We start from the raw sequence: 21,630 nt of genomic DNA, 5'->3' as shown, positions 1-21,630 counted from the left end.
CCAAGACGCCTCTTATACTCCTGGATCTCTTCTCTCTCCACTAAGGAAGTGCTAGTAGCTGGTAGCTGTTTGTCAGGGCAGGCTGGGTGTTCGTTCTCACTGCACAGATTCCATGTTATCCTGGGCATGGGATCGGGGAGCACGCTCACCACCTTCATTCAGGGCAGAGAGTGTGTATGTGCGTGTGCGTGTGCAGGGGCAGGAAGTGCTTCATTTCTTCAGCTCTTGCAGGTGCAAGTTGCAGCATGTGAGTTATTGCTGTTTTCTGTGGTTTGCTGCATTTTTTGTGCAAACCATTGTCAACATGCATGAGTACAGTGAACAGATATCTTAGAATGTCATACAGCTGCAATTGTGGTGACAAGGAATAGCTTCAAACTCAAAGTCCATAAGAAAACAGAAAAATTGAGGATGAATTCTTGCAACAAAGGCTGCTTCGCTTCAGAAACGTTATGAAGAACGTGTGTTATGTCCAATCATGAGCATTACATTAAAAATATAGGGAAGGGTTTTCATGTAAGTGTGTGCCAATGGCAACAAGAAAATATTGAAGAGCCCTTCTAAATATATATATGTCCAATTAAGAGTTATGTAAAACAAGTTTTTCTGGGAGAAAAGTTCATTTCAAAGGTCACATGATCTTTGGGGCTGGGTGGTCATAGAGTATGAAAAGAACAACATGATCATGCCAAGTTTATTCATCTGCCTGAATTGTGAATTTTCACATTGGAAATGTAAAAATTTTATCCATGAACTTCACTGGATTTAATAGCTCCCAGCAACAATCAGAGCTATACATTAGATTTCACTTCTATCAGTTGAAAGGTATTATACATTATTATTATACATTATTATCTAAAGGATTGAGATTATATCTCCATAAATCACATTGTGGATTAAATTATGGCCTTCACAGATTCTGTCTGAAATATAATTAAGAGTTATCTGCAGAATTTGGTTTGCTTTTAAAATGTGAATTGTTGGAGAAATGAATTGTTAGCCTGGGAGTTATTATACATGCCACATTTCTCCAATTTCTGCAGGCTGATAAGGTATTGAAAAAGAAAGGTTTTAGAAGTATATTCGGTGCAGCAAACTTACCTTCGATTGTGTGCTGTTGGCCAGGAGACATCCTAGAGGCCACATAAGTACAAGGAAGAGCAGTCTTTGCCCTCAGGGCTCACCTGGAAGTAATGGCCACAGAAGGCATTTAGGAGTGGCAGGACGCGTGCTGGGCGTGCTTCTGAGACCCACTGTCATTTTAACAGAGTAGGGAAGGCCTTCCGAGAAGACAGGGGGGCAGGAAGAGCCCTGCCTAGGGGGCCCAACCCCCTACCCTGCTGCTGTCTAAGGATTTACCACCCTCTCCATTCTCTACCCCGTGTTGTGTTCCCAAACGTGACAACTCACCCACTGGAGTGACTGCGTGCTGGAAAAGCAGGGCTTTCTATGCCGAGTCCCACTAAAGCACAATGACTCCCCAGTCATTAATAAATCCTATGTATTCAAGGTCAGTTTATAACCCTCTTGAGCCATGGGTGTTTGCAGACCTGAAAGGTGACATGCCCCCATACACAGAGCAGCAGTTCACTCACCTGCAAGAGCTCACACTCGTGTAATAACAACACAGATTGCAGACCTCATAATCACCTGGAAAGGGCCAGGGGCGCTGATTAATAAGGGGAGTTCAGCTTCCTGTGCTATTCAGTAATATAATGGTCATCATATTTAAAATAGCTTCAGGTAATAGGAAAACAATCATTAAAGTGATAATGCAATGAGGTAATGTAATCACTGGATTTCAATAATATCCATTTTCTGTTCTTTTGTTTTAACTGATTTTTTGCATGAACCAATCCTATACTGGTTCTGAATAGTTTTCCTTACCTTTTCCCCGTGAAAGGGAAAATGGGTCATTTTGTTTAATAAAGGACATTGATAGTCTTTAGAGTGTGGGGAAAATTGATCAAAATATTAATTAGACTTTTGTTTTGCTAGTTTGCATTAGACAGATGGAGTTCTGATCTTTAACAGCACCATGACTCATGAAACTGCTTGTGTACTAAATGCCATTATTAACACCACAGTAGTTTTCAGCAGTTGGTAATTATTGGCATAATTAAACATTTATCAAGAAACGAGTATTTATCATTCATTAAACTTTCATTAAAAATCCATCTTAGCACAGGCTAGATTAGCCAGTGATTTTCAAGTGGTAACTTCTTAACTTCTGGCAGGAATATGGAGCATTTTCATAATAACCAAAGTTGTACACAAGGTAATGTTCCAGGAATTGTGGGCAATTACAGGATTTCAGATTCATTTTGTATTAAGTGTTTTTTGAGACTTGGACCCAGAGTGAGCAAGGTACTTGGCAATACTCTTTAGGGTTTACAGCACTTGGCAATTTTTAGCAGCTGATCCAGGAAAACATGTTACCCTTGGCAAAGAAAAGTTACTGCTAAGCGAGCTCTAAGATATTTACATAATTTAAATTCCCCCAAACATGGAGTGTTTACATAGTTTAGGGCATGAAACTTTCTATCGTAAACGGAAGCCAGAATAGAAGTAGAGACCAGCGGAGTCACACTTTGAATGTCTGGACCCAAGAACTCCCCCCACACCGAGGGGTTGGTTTTCTTCTCGTTCCCCTGCCACGCTAAGGCTGTCTGTCACACAGGCTTTTCCGTGTCACACAGAATGTGTCACTTGATGCACAATCAGACTGCGATCTGGGGGCTGTTCTGATGTGTTGACTTGTTTAGATAACACACTCGCTTCCCAGAATTAAGGGATAAATAGTGTCAAACTTGACACTCAGGGAATTTCACCTGCCGGCTGCCCTCAGCTCCTTCATCCTGAGTTCCCTGCTTTTCCATGTTGACTGTGCACTGCCGGCGGCTGTCCACTTTGACTCTCCACAGACCTTTTGATATTATTATACTTTTGTTGTGTTCAAAAATATGTTGTGACATATTAACTTTATAGCCCGCCAACCTCTTCTCTGTTCTCTTGGCTCCAAGGTAGGTGTACAGTGCCCCAGCCTGTGGTTTGGACTGGCTGCACGATCAGAGTTTTCCCCCTGCCCACTAACTGGAAAGCTTCATACATGTTTAGCATACTGGGTGTCCTCGCCAGGATGAGACATGGGGGGAAGATAGTAATAGATAAATAAGACTGCTCAGAATGGGGGGAAGATAGTATTAGATAACTAAGACTGCTCAGAATGGGGGGAAGATAGTATTAGATAACTAAGATGCTCAGAATGGAGGGAAGATAGTATTAGATAACTAAGATGCTCAGAATGGGGGGAAGATAGTATTAGATAACTAAGACCGCTCAGAATGGGGGGAAGATAGTATTAGATAACTAAGACCGCTCAGAATGGGGGGAAGATAGTATTAGATAACTAAGATGCTCAGAATGGGGGGAAGATAGTATTAGATAACTAAGATGCTCAGAATCGGGGGAAGATAGTATTAGATAACTAAGATGCTCAGAATGGGGGGAAGATAGTATTAGATAACTAAGACCGCTCAGAATGGGGGGAAGATAGTATTAGATAACTAAGACCGCTCAGAATGGGGGGAAGATAGTATTAGATAACTAAGATGCTCAGAATGGGGGGAAGATAGTATTAGATAACTAAGATGCTCAGAATCGGGGGAAGATAGTATTAGATAACTAAGACCGCTCAGAATGGGGAGAAGATAGTATTAGATAACTAAGATGCTCAGAATGGGGAGAAGATAGTATTAGATAACTAAGATGCTCAGAATGGAGGGAAGATAGTATTAGATAACTAAGATGCTCAGAATGGGAGGAAGATAGTATTAGATAACTAAGATGCTCAGAATGGAGGGAAGATAGTATTAGATAACTAAGATGCTCAGAATGGAGGGAAGATAGTATTAGATAACTAAGATGCTCAGAATGGAGGGAAGATAGTGTTAGATAACTAAGATGCTCAGAATCGGGGGAAGATAGTATTAGATAACTAAGATGCTCAGAATGGAGGGAAGATAGTATTAGATAACTAAGATGCTCAGAATGGAGGGAAGATAGTATTAGATAACTAAGATGCTCAGAATGGGAGGAAGATAGTATTAGATAACTAAGATGCTCAGAATGGAGGGAAGATAGTATTAGATAACTAAGATGCTCAGAATGGAGGGAAGATAGTATTAGATAACTAAGATGCTCAGAATGGAGGGAAGATAGTATTAGATAACTAAGATGCTCAGAATGGAGGGAAGATAGTATTAGATAACTAAGATGCTCAGAATGGGGGGAAGATAGTATTAGATAACTAAGATGCTCAGAATGGGGGGAAGATAGTATTAGATAACTAAGATGCTCAGAATGGGGGGAAGATAGTGTTAGATAACTAAGACCGCTCAGAATGGGGGGAAGATAGTATTAGATAACTAAGATGCTCAGAATGGGGGGAAGATAGTATTAGATAACTAAGATGCTCAGAATGGGGGGAAGATAGTATTAGATAACTAAGATGCTCAGAATGGAGGGAAGATAGTATTAGATAACTAAGATGCTCAGAATGGAGGGAAGATAGTATTAGATAACTAAGATGCTCAGAATGGAGGGAAGATAGTATTAGATAACTAAGATGCTCAGAATGGAGGGAAGATAGTATTAGATAACTAAGATGCTCAGAATGGGGGGAAGATAGTATTAGATAACTAAGATGCTCAGAATGGGGGGAAGATAGTATTAGATAACTAAGATGCTCAGAATGGGGGGAAGATAGTGTTAGATAACTAAGACCGCTCAGAATGGGGGGAAGATAGTATTAGATAACTAAGATGCTCAGAATGGGGGGAAGATAGTGTTAGATAACTAAGACTGCTCGGAAAGCTTCTCCACATATATGCTAGTGCTTCAAATCTTGTTCTATATTCAGCAACTTCGTTTTTGTTTTCTCCTGGGCAAAAAATTTACTGTATCAGTGCTTTTATGTCACAAGAATGAATTGAATTTGTACCCTTTAGTACAAACAACAATAGACAGAGTGGTAACCTAGTGGAAAACAAATAGACACCCCGTCCCTTTTGGGGATTCAGAGAGGTTCAGAAAGATGGAGCTGACGGTAGAGAGGTGGCAGATAAAAAGAGGCCAAAGCAGGGAAGAATCCTGCGGTCATTTATTACCATGCCATCTTCATAGTGTTTGCTGAACCAAGGTGCAGAGTAATGATTCAGACAAATGACGTTAATCATCATAGCCGGCCCTTTGGCAAAAATGGAATACCTAGCATTGCAGCGGGAGACCTAATCAGATTCTCCAAAACTTGCTTCAGAAGGAGAGAATTTCCTGTCTTCAGTTTTTCTGTCAATGGCTTCCCGTAGGATATATCATCTTTAAAAGAAACAGAGTGATAAGAAATTGTGCCCTCTTCCCCTCTCCTTTCCCTGATCCTCTGAAAAAAATCACGTTAAACTTTATGATTAATATTTATAGTGAAAATGTATTATTTTTATATTTTCTTCGTACTTATCTAATTTGATAAGATGGCAAGAACTATGACTAGTCAAGTCATATTTTCCATAATCCTGATAATCAGAGTTTATCTTTACTTTCTTGAAACTATTTTAAATGGCCTTGTGCATTATGAAACCAAGCTGTGTTACACACACATGTCGGCGCTCTGTAATTCTACTCTGTACACTGTGAAAACACGTGTAGATCTGATCAGAGGTTGACTGATGGTTAAGCATATTCTCAATGCATTTGGTAAGTATCTATTCCAAGAGTATATTTAATGTCTTTCTTGGTCTTTGATCTATACTAAAATAATTTCATTTCTCTTTTCTCTGTGTTGGGTTTTATTTTTTTAAATTAGGCTTCATTGGTGGGATGTAGTGATTATTTTTTGTGGGTACAAGGTCATTAACAAAACCAAAAAATTGTTTAGTTCTAAATATTTTCAGATTTATTAATTAGGTACATTTTGTCATCATTTATCACACATACTTTGGTGCTTAGATACTTGGCACATGATGCTCTTGTGTAGAAGGGAAAACAATTTAGAGTTCCAGTCATATATCATCTCTGGGGGAAAATTAAGTTGACATGTAGGAGGTTAATGTATACACTTTAGATTCTTTGCTTGATTTGCTGTTTTCTTCTTCATAACTCTAGGTAAACAGTTTGTGCTGCCATTTAATGCACAGGTTAAGTGTAGTTGCAGGCTATTATACATCATTAAAGTAAGTACATAATATTCACTCATGGAAGAAAGATGGAAGCTTTTCACTTGTAGCTGCTTGGACATTTCATTTGTCATCTAATACAGCACTGAAAAAATTAGTTGTGGCAGCTCTCATGTAATTTATAGCTGAATGCCATGAAATTAAGCAGTGAGCACACCGTTTTGGCTGATGAGTGTGCATGTGTTTTGCATCTTCCCATTCCAATGACAGATTTGGCAAACACACTGTGCTGGCCATTCAAAAGTTTGTCTCTGTTACCCTGCTTTCATTACCCTTTCACCAAACACAGGATTCATCTTTGAACACAGAGCTGCTTTTAACAATTATGAGAAAGTGAGATACCTGTTAGAGTCCAGAAATGACATCAGGCCTTCTCCCATCATTCCACCATTTTATTATGATACTTCTACCTCTCATATCAGGAAATAAAGTAAATAACAGTTTAGTGATGATGATTGATGTTCAGTATGGCAGATGGAGTAGGTAGATACCAATAGAATGGACCTCAAGGCCTTGTTCTCTATATTTGGTCAATAACCAATATATTACTAATCACATCCAATAAACAGAATACTAGAAATGTGTATTTTTATCTGCCAGCCAGCAGGCACGGAATAATGTTTTTAAAGGTGAGAAACTGCCATGTGCAAGAAGCAACAGTGACTGATATGTCCTGCAGCTAGAGCTCCTGTACATTACAGCTAGACAGCTCATCCCAGTGAAATCTCATGTGTATCTGATTACCAATGGGCATCGCGTCCGCCTCGCCTCTGGAATACATTGCAAATGCCAGTTCTTGACTTCTGAGGATTCTGTTAGCTGAGATATCTTGTGATAGGGAGAGGTATCACAGTAGAATAGGATCTATAGGTATTAGTGTCAAGAAGAATAATGCCTTGCTTGCCCTTTCTCCTGGGTTATTGCATAGGTTATACAAAGATTGGGATGAGTTAATAGAAAACAAAGAAACCCGAGGTGGCAGGAATGGGTGAGAGGTGGGGGAAGCGGCAACATTGCAGAAATACATGAATTCTGCTGGTGCCAAAAATAACGTGTCTTTTTTTTCTCCCAGAGCAGTTGAATGCATAAAAGTACCTGATGTAATCATTATAGGGATCTTACACTGGGTAAAGCTGAGGTTTAACAGAGGATATTTATGCAAAAGTGATACTGAGAGTTCTGAAAACCCATTCTAAGTTTTAGCAAGAGCTTTTCAACCTTTGCATATGTATTGCAGTAGTGATGAGCAAAATAGTATAATTCTTTGATTTAATTTTCACTGTGATTTACAAAAATAAAACAATGTTCACAGGAAAAAAAAAATGTATGATTTAGGAATAGAGGGAACTGTGACCTACCAGTCCCTGACTGGGCATGGTGCCCTCATTGTCTGTCTCACAGGAGAGAATTCATACCATTTGTTGTGAAAACAACATACCTGAAAGAATCAGACCTACCTTGTTCACACCCAAGATGAGGAAAATGATTTATTATCTGTCCCTTGAATTTCTCTGAGCATTCTGTCTAAACTTTAAAGGAGGATTACATTTGCGATTAAATCTTAACAAATGTTGTTTTAACTAGACTGCAATATGTGTTATTGACAACAAGCGACTTTTCTTCTCAGAATAACATTGATACTTAGGCATGCAATTTACAAAAATGACAAGAAAGGGTGGTCCTTTTTCCAAGGTGAATGTGAGTTGACTGATTAGCTGGTATTTTAACTTAGATTCTTGCAAATTACAGACATAAGAAACCCTGCAATTTATATGTACTTTAGAAGTGAAAGCTTTAATCCCGTGATTCATGAAAGCAAAGTGGTAATAATTTAAGTACCATATTTTATTTATCCCTCTGAGTTGTCAACTGATACCAGAAGTATTTCCACTCTTTTGGGGTTGCTGCCTTTGGCCACCTAATTGCTTCTTAGGAAGGAAGAGGGAAATTGCTTCTAGAACTACGCGGATTGTCTTTGGCAGCGTCGAGCTGAGGCATCAATCAGTCCATCTGGGTAAAATCACAAGCTGACTCCGATATTGCTAAATATTTATACTGTCAAATACACACAGACATCCAGATGAAAAGAGGCATTCATTAGGAATTCTCCAGCTTGTCAGTTTAAAGATGTAGATTAGAGCAAAGCCTCCCACTATGGTACTGAGTGCTCAAGAAAAGTCTATATTTAGCCATTCTGAGCAATAAATATCATCATATTGCCTCATTTAGGTAAATAGAGAATAAATATTGTCAAGATGATCTAGAGATAATGTAAACAGATCCCTGTTCAGAGTCTGTGTTGCAGGGGAAATTCCAGGACAGTGATGTGCCGATGAAGCTTTTTGGTTTAACCCTTTTCCTTAATCACACACCCCTCCCCTTTTTGGTAGTGAAGATTGTGTTGCTGACAGACTAGGGGGAAAGATGAAGAAAAAAACTTTGTAACCGCAAAGGTGATTTCCAGTTCTGTGAATTAGAACACTAATTAGTGCTGTGCTGCAGTATTGTCTCGATGGCACCAAAAGCTGCTGCCGCCGAAAATAAAGGTATCTGTAGCAACACCGAAGTTCAGAGTTTCACAGAGCTAATGAAGCCCGTCCATCTCAAGGGAACATTACAGTTCAAAGGTTAAGACACTATTTTACAGTACACCAAGGTAATGCTCGTGCTGGAATTTCTTTTGTAGCACATGGTTCTGAGATGAGATTTTTCACACTGAGCGTTTGCCATGAAAGACTGAGATCTGTGCCTTGACACAGCTCCGTTTCTGTACGGAAACTCGGCAGGTCCTTTGCGTGGCAGTTTGACTCCACTGTGTTCTGTATGAGCAGAGGATGTGTCCCTTCTCAGGGGGGCACGTGCTCATTGCTCTTCCCTGGTAATTGATAATCTTAGAAGTTATGCTCTTTGGGAATTTTAACTGATGTCAAAGTTTTAGTTAATTACACTAGATGATTTTTTTGAGATTAATAATTAACATCTCTCTTTATAACTAAATATCCATAATTAATCAGCAAATCATAACGTGAAGACTAATTAACTTCAAACTCAAATCTTAACAGAAAATCCATATTACTCTCCAACATCATTAATTACCAGAGTAATCAAAGTTATCCCTCATGGGATAAAACATAAAGCTTTGTGGGTTTATCAGCTAAGCTGTTAGCACAGAAGAATTTCCAGAGTAACTTCACATGGCATTACCGATTACAAAATTATTAGATGATTCAAGCCCATATTCATTGGCCACATGTTCCATTGTCAATAAGCTGCTCCCGGGAACTGGATGGGGAACCAGCAAAGCAGAAACTTCTCCAGAGTGTCCGAGGTTTTCTTCACGGGAGGTGAATACGGCGATTTCTGGCAAGCAGGTAATTGGTTTGACTGTCTTTAAAACTACCTTGTACTCCTTTGTTTCTTAGCCTCACAGAATGCTAGTTAGCGAGTTTAAAATGGGTTAGCGGGAAGCCAAAGTGTACACCTGACATTGTTCATAAGGAGGAGTGTTTTATCAATAATAAAAAGTGTGAAATGTCATATCTAGCAATTATTAAGTGTTAGGGACAACGAAAAGGAGATACTGTGTAAAGGAAGAAGCACCATGCAAGACCAAAAAATTAACACGGACATCAAAAGACATGAAATGGGGCCAGTTTCTAAGAAACAGAATGACACCACCATTAATGGAAAAGTGCCTTTTCAGAGTTTCGTTTCGAAACTTAGGAGTTCAATTATTGTATCACCTAATCTTGGAAGCATACACATGGAATACTGTTCCTTTGTGTGGCAGCTGTAAAAATCCTAGGCAGTTTTTACTGTCAAGAAAACTCTGAATAAATAGGGGCTGTTAACTTAGGCAGATATCTGAGGTTATTTGGTGGCAATCAAGAACTCACAGCACTTCAACTAATGGGTTATGATCAGAAACTGTTCCTAATAGCCAGCTAGACGGATCTGAATATGAAGATTTCTATAATTTTGTTGTCAGCTTGTGATGTACTCTAGTGCTAATTATTTGGAACAATTATGTTTTCCTAATAACAAAAGAAGAAGCAGTGAATTAAGCAGGCTTACCTTCAGATCTTTAGATAACAGTTTAAATGCACTTGCCATTAAGAAATAACATTTCTTTTTGCCTTACGGAGCCCTAATTATTTAAGATGCTTGTCTTTTAAAATCTACTGCTTCTACTTCTTCTAAACCTGCTCGATGTGACAGTTTACACTGATGATTTCAGTAACTAGTATTTTCTCAGTCTTAGGTTTATGCCTGTACCTCCATAGACTGCTTACTTCATTTAGTTATTCAAAAACCATAATTAGTGCAGTAATTAACGTGTGGATCCTTCAAAGAAAGACTGCTAGAATCATGGGACGTGTCTCATCATTCTTACTGATGTGTGGATGATAAAGAGACTGAGGCTGCTGTGACAACAGGACTTGTATTATTGCACCGTAACGGTGCTGCAGGGAAATTCTGACAGGACCTTGGTCCACAGAGCCCCAACGTTTGAAAAAAAGTAATTATCCACACTGTTTCCATAATTCAGCTAGGTGTTATCCTGCATTTGCAGCTGTCAAATCATTTGTTTTAAATGTTTTTTTAAATATCTTATGAATACTTGAAAGTTTCGAGTTTTGCAGATTGTCTCTCAGCCTATTTCTAAGCACAAGGCCCAAGCTTTTTTTTTAAAATCCATTTCAGAGTCTTTCCTGACAATTGATTTCAGGCATTTGATAGTAATTTGAGTTAATGCAGGTTATAGTTTCAAAATCATAGTCATAAAAAAAAGGCTCAGTTTCATACATTTATTTCCCTGGACAATTTTTTTTGGTTCAATCTTAGTTTTCTCATAAGCAGAATTTCTTGTTTTCAAGCCATGGAAATGAGTTGTATGCAGTTAAATTCGGCTGGGCATGACATGGAGAGGTGCCGATAATGGTTCTGTAGTGCTCACAGCTACCTTGTTGGTCTCTCTCTGTGGTTATTTCATTTAGAACGTTTGGCCTTTAACTTCCTATAAGCAGGGGTCCATTTTTCACACCATGTCATTCATTGACATCTGCCCCCAAAATTCTGTGCTGTGTTTTATCCCTCGGGTAGCTCATGTGAACTGGGATGAAGTAGCTTTGATCGCATGGAGGGCTGTGCTCTTCCTGCCTGAAGGAATTTTTGTCAAAGTCGTGAGAATGCTGCCAATGTTGGCTTCTTCGGAGCCTAAAGTCCAGGCTGAAGTGGAAGTAAGGTGTTGATATTAGATAGTGGATATTGATAGGGAACAATTATATAACAAGAACTTTATTTCAATTGAGTGGCTACAGGTCGATTCCCCATGTTTAGTATACTAGAAGAAGACACTGGTATTGATCTGTGTTCAAAATGGGGTGGAAGATTCTGTCTTCCTCTGAATTTTATCAAGTGGAATATACCTTTATATTCTTAATATCTTGTCAGTATGTCCCGCATTTACAGTACATCTCTACATATTATACTTGCTGAGATCGAATTGGCTACACGTGTTTTCAACCACAACATAATGAAACCATTAGGCGTTCTGAGCTCATTAATAACTTGTAGCTGAGTGTGTGTATGTGATACTCTGCCCATAGACCCTCTTTGCCAATTGGAACACAAAGTGGCCCACTGTATAACTCTTTTCCTAAAAGATAAACTATCTAAATTAGCCTACATTGATGCTGCTACAGTTAACTAACTAAAAACTCAGTGAGTTTTTTTTTTTTTACACTCTTTCTAATACTTCTAATCCAGACTTCTAAACAACATTCTAATTTGTGAAAAACAGCTTTGAAACATGCTGTGACAAAGCACGTGGGGAATAGTAGAGCTCCACGTGCGATGCCGGCCAGCACTGTTACAAATGCTGTGTCCTGCTCGTGAAGTAGGAATTTCTTTTTCAGAACCTGTAATTACTTTGGTGGCAAGCAGTTCTGAAGGGAAGGAGGAACAAGGGTTCTTCCCTGTGTTAAGCATTGCTACAGGCCCAGCACGTACTACAGGACACTTGATGTAGTCTGTTCCTAATGCTCACAGTATCCCACAAGGTGTCAGCGCCCTGTGCAATGGACGCAGAAACTGAAGCTTAGAGAGGTGGAACAAGCTGTCCAAGCATATGTGGCTAGTTAGTGGCTAAGCATAGATTTTAAGCTAGATCTGCCTGAGTCTTAATGTCTACATAAAATCACATTGTTAAAGAAAGCGTAGCATTATTGACAGTTAAAAGCCTTACCACATTCCTAAGTGATTGCCAATTATTACTATAAAAAAGACGACACTAACGACCATAGGAAAAGCTGTAGAGTTTTCCCCACTTTCTTCAGCTGTAAAAGAGCTAACACTGTTGTCCACACACACGCACTCTCCGTCTCTCCTTACCTCTCACACACTCTTTCTCTGCCTCTCTCTGTCTCTGTCTCTCTCTCTCTCTCTCTCTCTCTCACACACACACACACACACACACACACAGAACCCATCTAAACAAGCAATACCTTGAAATCCGCTCCTACGTTGTCATTTTAGCCATGAGATCACTCAGGCCTAGTGGAAAAGTATTGTAGATCTCACATTCGGCTGATACTGTACACGCACACACACTGAGCCGAAAACAAGTGTGCAGCTCTACTGTAACTGAAGGATCAGTAGAAACTAAGGAACAGTGTGTTAATTGACCACAATGACAGCCACCTAGTGGACAATCAGCATCCCCATTTTTATATAAAGCCACATTCATGTAAGAGGTAGCTTGTCCTTAAACACTGGGTAGCATGCATTCACAAATGTCAATACAAACACCAGCGACAGTCTCTGAGTATCTCCCACGGATGTAACACTAAGCCTAGCCTGGTGGAAGCCCATCTTCAGCTTTAGATAATTTGCATTTCTTTCTTTTTAGGTATCTAATTGGTACGTATTTGGCCTTTCTGAATATCCCTTGCCCTTTGAATTAGCCTTGCCCATTTCCTTCCTTTTTTTTTTTTTTTTTTTTTTTTCTTATTAACTAGAGTCAGAGTCTCACTGTGTTGCCCCGGCTAGTCTGGAACTCCTGGGCTCCAGTGGTCCTCCTGCCTTGGCCTCCCAAAGTGCTGGGATCATGGGTATGAACCACCACACCTGGCCAGCCTTCTCATTTCTGTAACAACAGTAAAAATAAAACATAGAAGTAAATGACAGTTCAGCCTTATGATTTTTGTACTTATTATACTTCAGAAGAGTATATAAACCATTAGGTTTATTTAGATATCATTTTCATTATATCTAGAAAACAAATATGACACTAGACAGATCAGGTTTGTTTTCAGATGTGAAAAATAAGTCACTGAATTGGTCTAAATATCTAAAGATGAAGAAAAGAGTCACAATATTGTATAATTAGAGTCCTAGGAGTCTGTAGAGTTAGAAAATGATGTAACTGCCCACTGAATTTAGGAGTGTCCCACAGCATTTTTGACAGGAAGTGATTGGCACACTATTCTGTGCTTATATGGAGTGCATTCACTTTTTTTAAATTGAGATTTAATTTACATGCAATAAATTTAATCCTTTTTAGGTATACAGTTGGATGTATTTTGTCAAATGTTTGCAATCATGCAACCACAACCAAGTTAGAGAACGTTTCCATTACCCCAGTAAATCTCTTCTCCCAGCACTCAGGCCTTGGCTGTCCCTATTGTTTTGTCTTTTCCAGAATGTCACATCAGTGGCATGTAGCCATCTATTTCACTTGGCATAATGCTTTTAAACTTCATTCCTATTGGTGCATCCACCGCTCATGTGTTCCCTTCTGTCACCGAGTCTTGTTCTGTTGCATGTGTGTACCAGTGTGTTTGCCTGTCTCCTGGTGATGGACACTGGGCTACTTCCAGTTGTGGATGATTAGGAATCACCGTACTATCAACGTTTGGCAGCAGGTCTTTGTATGGGCATGTGTTTTCATTTTCTTAGGAATGGGGTCATGGGATGATATGGTGAGAAATTGCCAGCAAACTGTTTTCCACCATGGCTGTGCCATTCCACACCCCCACCAGCAATGCATGAGAGCTCCAGGTGCTCCACATCCTCACCAGCACTTGACACGATCAGTCTTTTTAAAATTTTAGCCATTCTAATGGGTGTGTTGTGTATCTCATCATGGTTTTCATTTGCATTTTCCTAGTGACTGATGATACCAAGCATCTTTTCATGTATCCGTGTGTAAATTGTTCTCATTTTTAGAAAAATTCTTCTTCATAATGAGCTAAAGCAGTCCTCCTACACTCTGGACCTGCTCGGGTCGTGTACGCGCCCTGCTGTACACGACAGCCTGCCAGATACTTGGAGGCTTTTTCCTGTCCTTATTTCCACCCTCAAATCTGTCTTTGCCAAGCCAGCCTGCTTGGTTCTTTCCTTTCGCCTGCCTGCCTGCCCCGCTGCGTCCCTCCCATCACTGTCCGCTTGCTGTGGCTTCTGCACCAACCCTCTGGCTCCTGCATCACGTCAGTGTGGATGTGCTCCCATGTGTGCACCTCTGTGAAAACATGCTTCCTGGCACTGAGTGCAGTGCTCTACTTTGCAAGGGCTGTGTTGTCTTAAAGCAGCAAAGGTTGGGTTTGCTTCCGTAGCAACCATCATGGGCAAATTTAACAAGTTGACCTTGTGGCTTTATCCATGGTACTGATGAAAATGCTCCACTCGCCAATAAAGAGTCCTGCATTACAGGGTTTATCCACGGTACTGATGAAAATGCTTCACTTGCCAGTAAAGGGTCCTGCATTACAGGGTTTATCCACAGTACTGATGAAAATGCTCCACTCGCCAATAAAGAGTCCTGCATTACAAGGTTGACAGCACCATCCAACTGAGTACATATAATTGGCAGGTATCAGTATATAAAAATATTTACAGGGGAACCAGCTAGTTTGATAATCAATGATAGAGTTTTCTAAATTGCTAAACCGCTCCATTTACTTTGGACACTGAGAGCTGCTGAGCAATTATGAAGTATTTTGATTACCTTTCATTTTTGGTATCTACTATATGTTTCTGTAAAAAAGTACTGATATACGCAAATATGCTCAGGATAAGATTTTAAACCCTGGGGCCGCAATGTCAAACACCACTGAAAACCTCTGGAAATGAGAGCAGTTGACCCTTTCTGACATCCTTAGAATCTTATGTAAGGTTTTCATAATTTACAGAACTAATATTAGATCCAGTGATAATCTCCCCCTCCCCCTTTTAGGAATATATAGCAGCATCTGGGGGAAAGTCTCGCCTTTTGGAAAAAAAAGACTATATTCACTTGTTTACATATACTGGAGCTTCATAAAAGGGTTTGTTGGGGTTTTTTCTTTCTTTTTTTTTTTTTTTTTAAAAAAAAACGGGTTTCTGTTTGTTTGTTTGTTTTCCTTTAGTGGGATAAGGTCTTTAGAACTGAACTCCTTGACAATTCTAGCTTAGACTACCAGAAGCCACTAGAAGACTCTGTATTGTTTCTGGATCCTGTTACCTTGGGCGCTGTTCGTACTGATTTAGTGTTTGCTTTTGTTCTTTCATTATTTCTTATTCCTCCAGTATTAGGAACAACCCTAGGTAATGTTTCTGATCATGAAGTGGATGTGACCTTAAAATAACCCTGAACTATTCTCATTGCTATGGCCCACGTCAAAAACTTGCAGATTGTTGTGATTATGAGGTTTTCATTGATAACGTTTGATGAGTGGTTTAAAATTAACATATTTTATTGTAAGTATGTTACATTAATATGTAAGATATGACTAAAGCAACATGATATTTGACTGGTTTATTAAAAAAAAACTATTCACATTATTTTTATGTGTGGTGTTTAAATTTTCTTTTCTGCTAAAGATCAACATGTACCTAATATTTTGACCAACACTGAAGATTTATTTGTACATCATAGTTCTCCAGGTACTTCACCACACTCAACACTCAGTTTAAACACATTGGTGCAAATTCCATTACAGCAAAGAATTTCTTCTAGGATATTATTGTAAAGAAAGAGAGTACATTGTCAGCAGTATGTTTCTGAATAGGGAATGAAGTTATTTGCAGCTTGATTAGGAAAAATGTGGGTGTGGGGGGGTGTGGGTGTATATGTGGAGGGTATGGATGGGTGTGGGAGGGTGTGTGTGCGTGAGTGTGGCGGTGCATGGGGTGTGCGTGTGCACACATGTACATATGCCTTTGTATGTAAAAATGTGCAGATGTGATCGTCTCAGCAGGAAGTTTTATAATATAACTGGAGATGAAAGAAAATACAGCCTAACTGGTGGTAAAAAGTTATTCATTTTAATTAAAATTCATGCTAATAACTGAACCATTCAGTTTGCACTGTTTACATAAGATTATAAGCACTCAACTTATCTGAGTGTTTAAATTCCTTTTTCAGGCTTAAGTCGGGGCATTCAGCAAAACAGTTGTCAAGTCCCTGGCCTCCTGCACGTAGGCCCATTGCCTGCAAACAGTGGAAATGTTGCCCTGGAAATGTGGCTAAAGTTTCGTGAAATGAAACATGAGGCATGCCAGGCCCATCTGTGCCAGCCTTATGAAACAAAAGCACCCAATTTTATCATCATTGTCTTTTGTTCTCCACAGTGCTATTCATGTGGCTGTTTTATGAATGCCAGAGTCTGGGGGCATCCATTGATCCGCCGCTTTCTTTGCCGCACCGTTTGTTCTCTGTTATAATACTTGTCACCCCTGCACCCCCTTCTTTTTAAAAAATGGAAACTTCGATGTTGAGAATCTTGAGTAATGCTATAAGGTTTCGTGCTATGAGGCTAGTGGGCTTTGTTTTTGGATTGCAGATCAAGTATGAACTGGGGAGAGGTAGATGACTATACTCTTAAGCAGAAGGATCAAATATGTTGCTATGTAAGTCCCAGAATCTATAAACCACTTATTTTATTATATTTGTGTCAGTTTTCATTGTCTTCATGAATAGGCATTTCCCATCTTAATGCAACAGTATTTGCATATGATGAACCAAGCAGCTCCAACATGGCTTCTTTTAAGGATTCTGAATTTCCATTCAAATGATCAGAAGCAATTCTTATTTGAGATCACACTGGGCCAAATGTGGTAACGGTAAATTTATTTGAACTGTAATGCTACAATTAGCCCATTAATTTTTTAGTCTAAATAACACAGTCAGCTGCTATATATTGTGGAGGTGGAGGTATGTTACATGTTCATGTCATAACAGAAATTTTAAAACTGCAGCAACACAGGACCAGTCACTGTGTCCTGTTTCCTATAGACGAAGCGGTGATCAGAGCCAGCTGCCCAGCCCGTCTCTGAGAGTATCAGCGTGGCCAGGCATCAGCGTTCTACCAGTAGGAGGGAGCTTAGAGACATCGAACCAGTGGATTTAATCCACATCCTCCGAGGCTTAGACTTTCTGAGAAAGATGAGTAGGAAACCAAGTTGCTGCGCATCCCTCCACTCATTTTAGTCAACACTGCTTCACTTTTGCTGCCTTACATTGTGAAGTTCTTGGGTAAATTTTTAATAGTTCTGATGCTGAAAAATTAAAATCCACTCATAAGCCAACAGTTAGAAAGTGGAGCCAGTACCCAGCCGAATCGTGGCCACCCAAACCGAGGGGTCCTGCCCCCGTGGAGCCAGGCCCATCCGAATGAGCAGCATCCTCCTGTGCTTACTCACTCCCTGGAGCGGCTGTGCAGAGAGTCTGTGAAAATCAATCCCCTCCCTTCTTTGGCTTTTTGTTTTCATAGAGTTGAAGACAAGAAAAAAAAAAAAAAACCTTACCTCACTCCCTCCTTGCATGTGTTCTATGTAGATTCAAACCCAAAAGTCTCTTGTCAGGATTTGGCATTTGCCTCCCGAATGTCCCTTGACCTCTGTCCTGCCGTATGTACTAGTTGAGTTTAAGTCAAATAAATTACGTTTATGGTAGTTTCTCTGTAGGTTAAAAAGTATCCAAAGAAAAAGGGAAGGAAACCTTCTTTATTAAGAGGGCTATATCCAAAATCTAAGCTAATTTTGATTTATCTACTAGAATATTTGGGATTCTGATTTGTTTATATGAATTTTAAAAATTGGACAATAAAGCCAAATCTTGAATAATACAAGCATGCTTTAAGAAAGAACCAAGCCCAGTGTTAGAGGAATCGGTTTTTTGCTTATATGACGTATTGGGAAACGTATTATGTGTGGTTGATCTGTGGGGGTTTAATGACTAGCAGGACGATGTCAAAAATTGGAACCAAAAAAGCAAGTAGCATTGTTCTAGCCAGTAGGAGTTACTCGTAAAAGGATGGCATAGAAAACAGAAGGTACTCATAACACTAAAAAAAGCAGGCACGGCCCTTCCTCCAGGACTGCCCAATGAGTGAGCGAGTTACAGCAGCACCCAGAGCCAGGGACCCTCTGCCTTCTGCGGCCTCACTTTGAAGGTGACTGTGCTGCCAGCACCCTGGCCCAGCATACTGCAGTCATGTGGCAGCTTTTTAAAGCAGGTTCTCTAATAGAGGCTTTTCCAAGGGGATTTTTTTCCCCTTCACTTTCTGTATGCAGTTTACCTACTGTACTTCCTGGAATTTCTAATAAGACTTTCAGATATTTTAGTAATACTTTTCAAAGCATGGCTCCTCCTAATAGACACCTTGGCACTCTGTAAATTAAGTAAGACAACAACTGTTAGATCACCAGGATAATGCAAACGTACAAGCACAGTAATCAAATGGACATATATAAAAGCTGAGATGTATAGTGTCACTCTCTCTGTTTTGCCCTTTGGCAATTCTGCTTTGAGTTTCTTTCAGCCAGCAAATGAGGAATTAATTCGGTACTGTCATTCTGATTGTCTGGCTGCCGCAGAAGAGAGTGGAGTATCTTTGTTGAGAAAAATACCTGATGACGTTTAGTAGTGAGTAGAGGCGAAGGTAAACATATGAATGTCCGTATTTCTGTGCACATCATGCCAAGTTTCACATGAGTTTCTTTTCTTCGTTATAGTAATGAAGCCGCTAATCAGACAGCCTTATATTGGTTGTTATATAGAATATGGCACGTGTTGGTATTCACAAGTCGCTAACCACGTGCGCAGGAGGAAAATGGCCAGAATCATAGACTTAGATCCTAATGGAACTGAGGCTGACAGCTGTCAGCAGCATCGGGCCTGTGCCTCCTCTCCCGATGACCCGTACAGACACCGCCCTTTTTGCTCTCCATAGTATTCTGATTTCACTGATTAATTTTGTGGTCTTTCTGGAATTATGTGTCAAAGGCCTAATTTCTGTGTACATGGTATTTCTTTTTGTCATTTGCCATGGTCGATCCCTCTCTTCTTTCTTCCCTTCCGTGACCTCAGGTCTTGACTTTTCAGCCTTTTTGACTGGCTCTGACCATTCTTTGCCAGTGTCCCCTGGAGCTCCTTTCCTCAGGGTGGCTGTCAGCCTCCCACGCAGTACCCAGGTGACCTCAACCCTCAGCTGTTTGGGACCACTACCTGTGTTCTCATCATAGCCTTCAGAAGTCTGTTTCCAACCCAGCCGAGCCTTCCCCAGGCCTGAAGCATGTTGCCAGCAATGACTGACAGGACTCTTAACTCTCAGCTCCATACGAAAGTGAGAGATGCTTTCATGAGCCAATGACTGGAATCCTGACACTTTCTGTCTTTAAAAAAATCAACTAGATTATTTTCACCAACTTGATAATTATGTTTAAAATGTTTGTTTTGTTTTAGAATGACAAGATGTGAAGGCCTGCTATTTGCAAACATGTATTTACAAATAACATATTTTGCTTGTGAACGGTTATGATTCCTAAAAACTGAAAAAATTAATTAAATTGGAGGGTTGGAAGGGGCAGAAGGGTTGAGCAGGCAGTGTTCAGGCTGAGGGTCACCAAGCCAGAATCACCTAGCGAGAGGCTCCCTGGCTGGCAGGAACGGGCCTGGTGGGGACACTTTTGTGGAGTCACCCTTGGCCAGCCTGGATGCAGTGGGGGCAGTGCTGCCAGCCACGCTCCTTGACAGGAAATCTGAGTGGTGAGTGCTCACGGCAACCTCGCTGTCTTTCCAGATAACACTCTGGCCAGTAGTATTTTTTTTTTTTTTTTGGTTGGGGGCTGGGGGAGTTGTTCCTCACGATCTTACTGTCAGCTGGTGTGATACATAATTGCACACAGAACTAGGCAGATTCAAATCTCTGGTAATTGCCCAGAAAGTTCATGTTGTTTGCATTTGGAGGAACTGAGCATCAGGTAGTGTCTTGGGTGGCTGAGAGCTGAAGCCAGAGATTGGCATCATGGAGCTCAGATGAATTACTTGGCGTCCGACAGCGCAGCCTCCTGCTCTGGCAGGGTTCACTAACTAGCCTGGGATCGTGCTTACTTGTCCGGTTCCTGAAGACATGTGGGTCCCCAGCACTGTCTGCTCTGATAGGCCCACTCGTATTCAGCAGAACTTCTGCTCCCTGCTTTGGGACTTCTAGAATCATTATCTAAATATTAGCAAGAACATTGGAGCCCTTGATTTGAGTCCTCTTTGCAGCATCTCCAAAAAGTGGTCGTTCAGGTTATTTTTACTAGGAGCCCCAATGCTAAGGCATCGTGTTTCAGTTTCTGAATCAGTGTGATTAAGGCAAAGTTTTCTTCCTGTAACTTCCCTCTGCTGTTCCCCATTTTGCCCTCTAGAGCCATGCAGAATGAACCTGTTCTCTTTCTGCATGATAGTCCTTTAAGTATTTGTAAATTGAAGCCATTCTTTATGCATTTTATGTCCCCAGTTATGTTTGTTTCTTTTCTCTATGTTCATGGCTATTTGTCAATGTTTCTCTTAAAACATGGAGCTCAAGCTTAAACACAACACCCTAAGTATGGTCTGACCAGCTCATCATCGTATTATTCCCGTTCTTCGCCTGAACTCTGTACTTGTATTGATGTAGCTGCGTCAGTGTATTGATCCTACCAGTGGCTAGAACTTGGAAGTCATTTTCTATCATACTTTGGGCAATTTTTTACTACTGATTGCAGGACTTTACATTTATTTGCATTAAATTCAATTTTGTTATATGTATAATGTGCTTCAAATATTTTATTCATACAAGATTATTTTGTGTATTCATAGATACTAGTTACATTATATACCAATTTCAGGTGATATGAACTGAACTATAATGCATTAAACTTAAAATAATACTAATTATTATTACCATATAATATATTACTGTTAATATATTGAGCCCTTCCTATGTGTCAGGCACAATGCTAAGTATTGTACATAGGCTGTCTCATTTACTTTTTAAGAAAATAAGTATTATGTTACGTATTTTATTGATTAAGAAAACAAGATTTAATAAATTTAAGTAACTGTCTAAAATTACGAAAAGTCTAAAATTTTATCCAGCTTGCAAATGAG

At 39.9% G+C, this 21,630-nt stretch overlaps 1 protein-coding gene across 5 annotated transcripts in view; it reads left to right on the top strand.

The window, feature by feature from the left end:
• The window catches only part of LOC105489328 (zinc finger protein 407), a 508,962-nt gene that overhangs the window by 425,415 nt on the left and 61,917 nt on the right, over nucleotides 1–21,630 (top strand). The window lies entirely within an intron of this gene.

Source organism: Macaca nemestrina, chromosome 19, assembly GCF_043159975.1.
Source record: "Macaca nemestrina isolate mMacNem1 chromosome 19, mMacNem.hap1, whole genome shotgun sequence".
In the NCBI taxonomy this organism is placed as follows: domain Eukaryota; kingdom Metazoa; phylum Chordata; class Mammalia; order Primates; family Cercopithecidae; genus Macaca; species Macaca nemestrina.
This window is presented reverse-complemented; position numbering and strand designations above follow the sequence as displayed.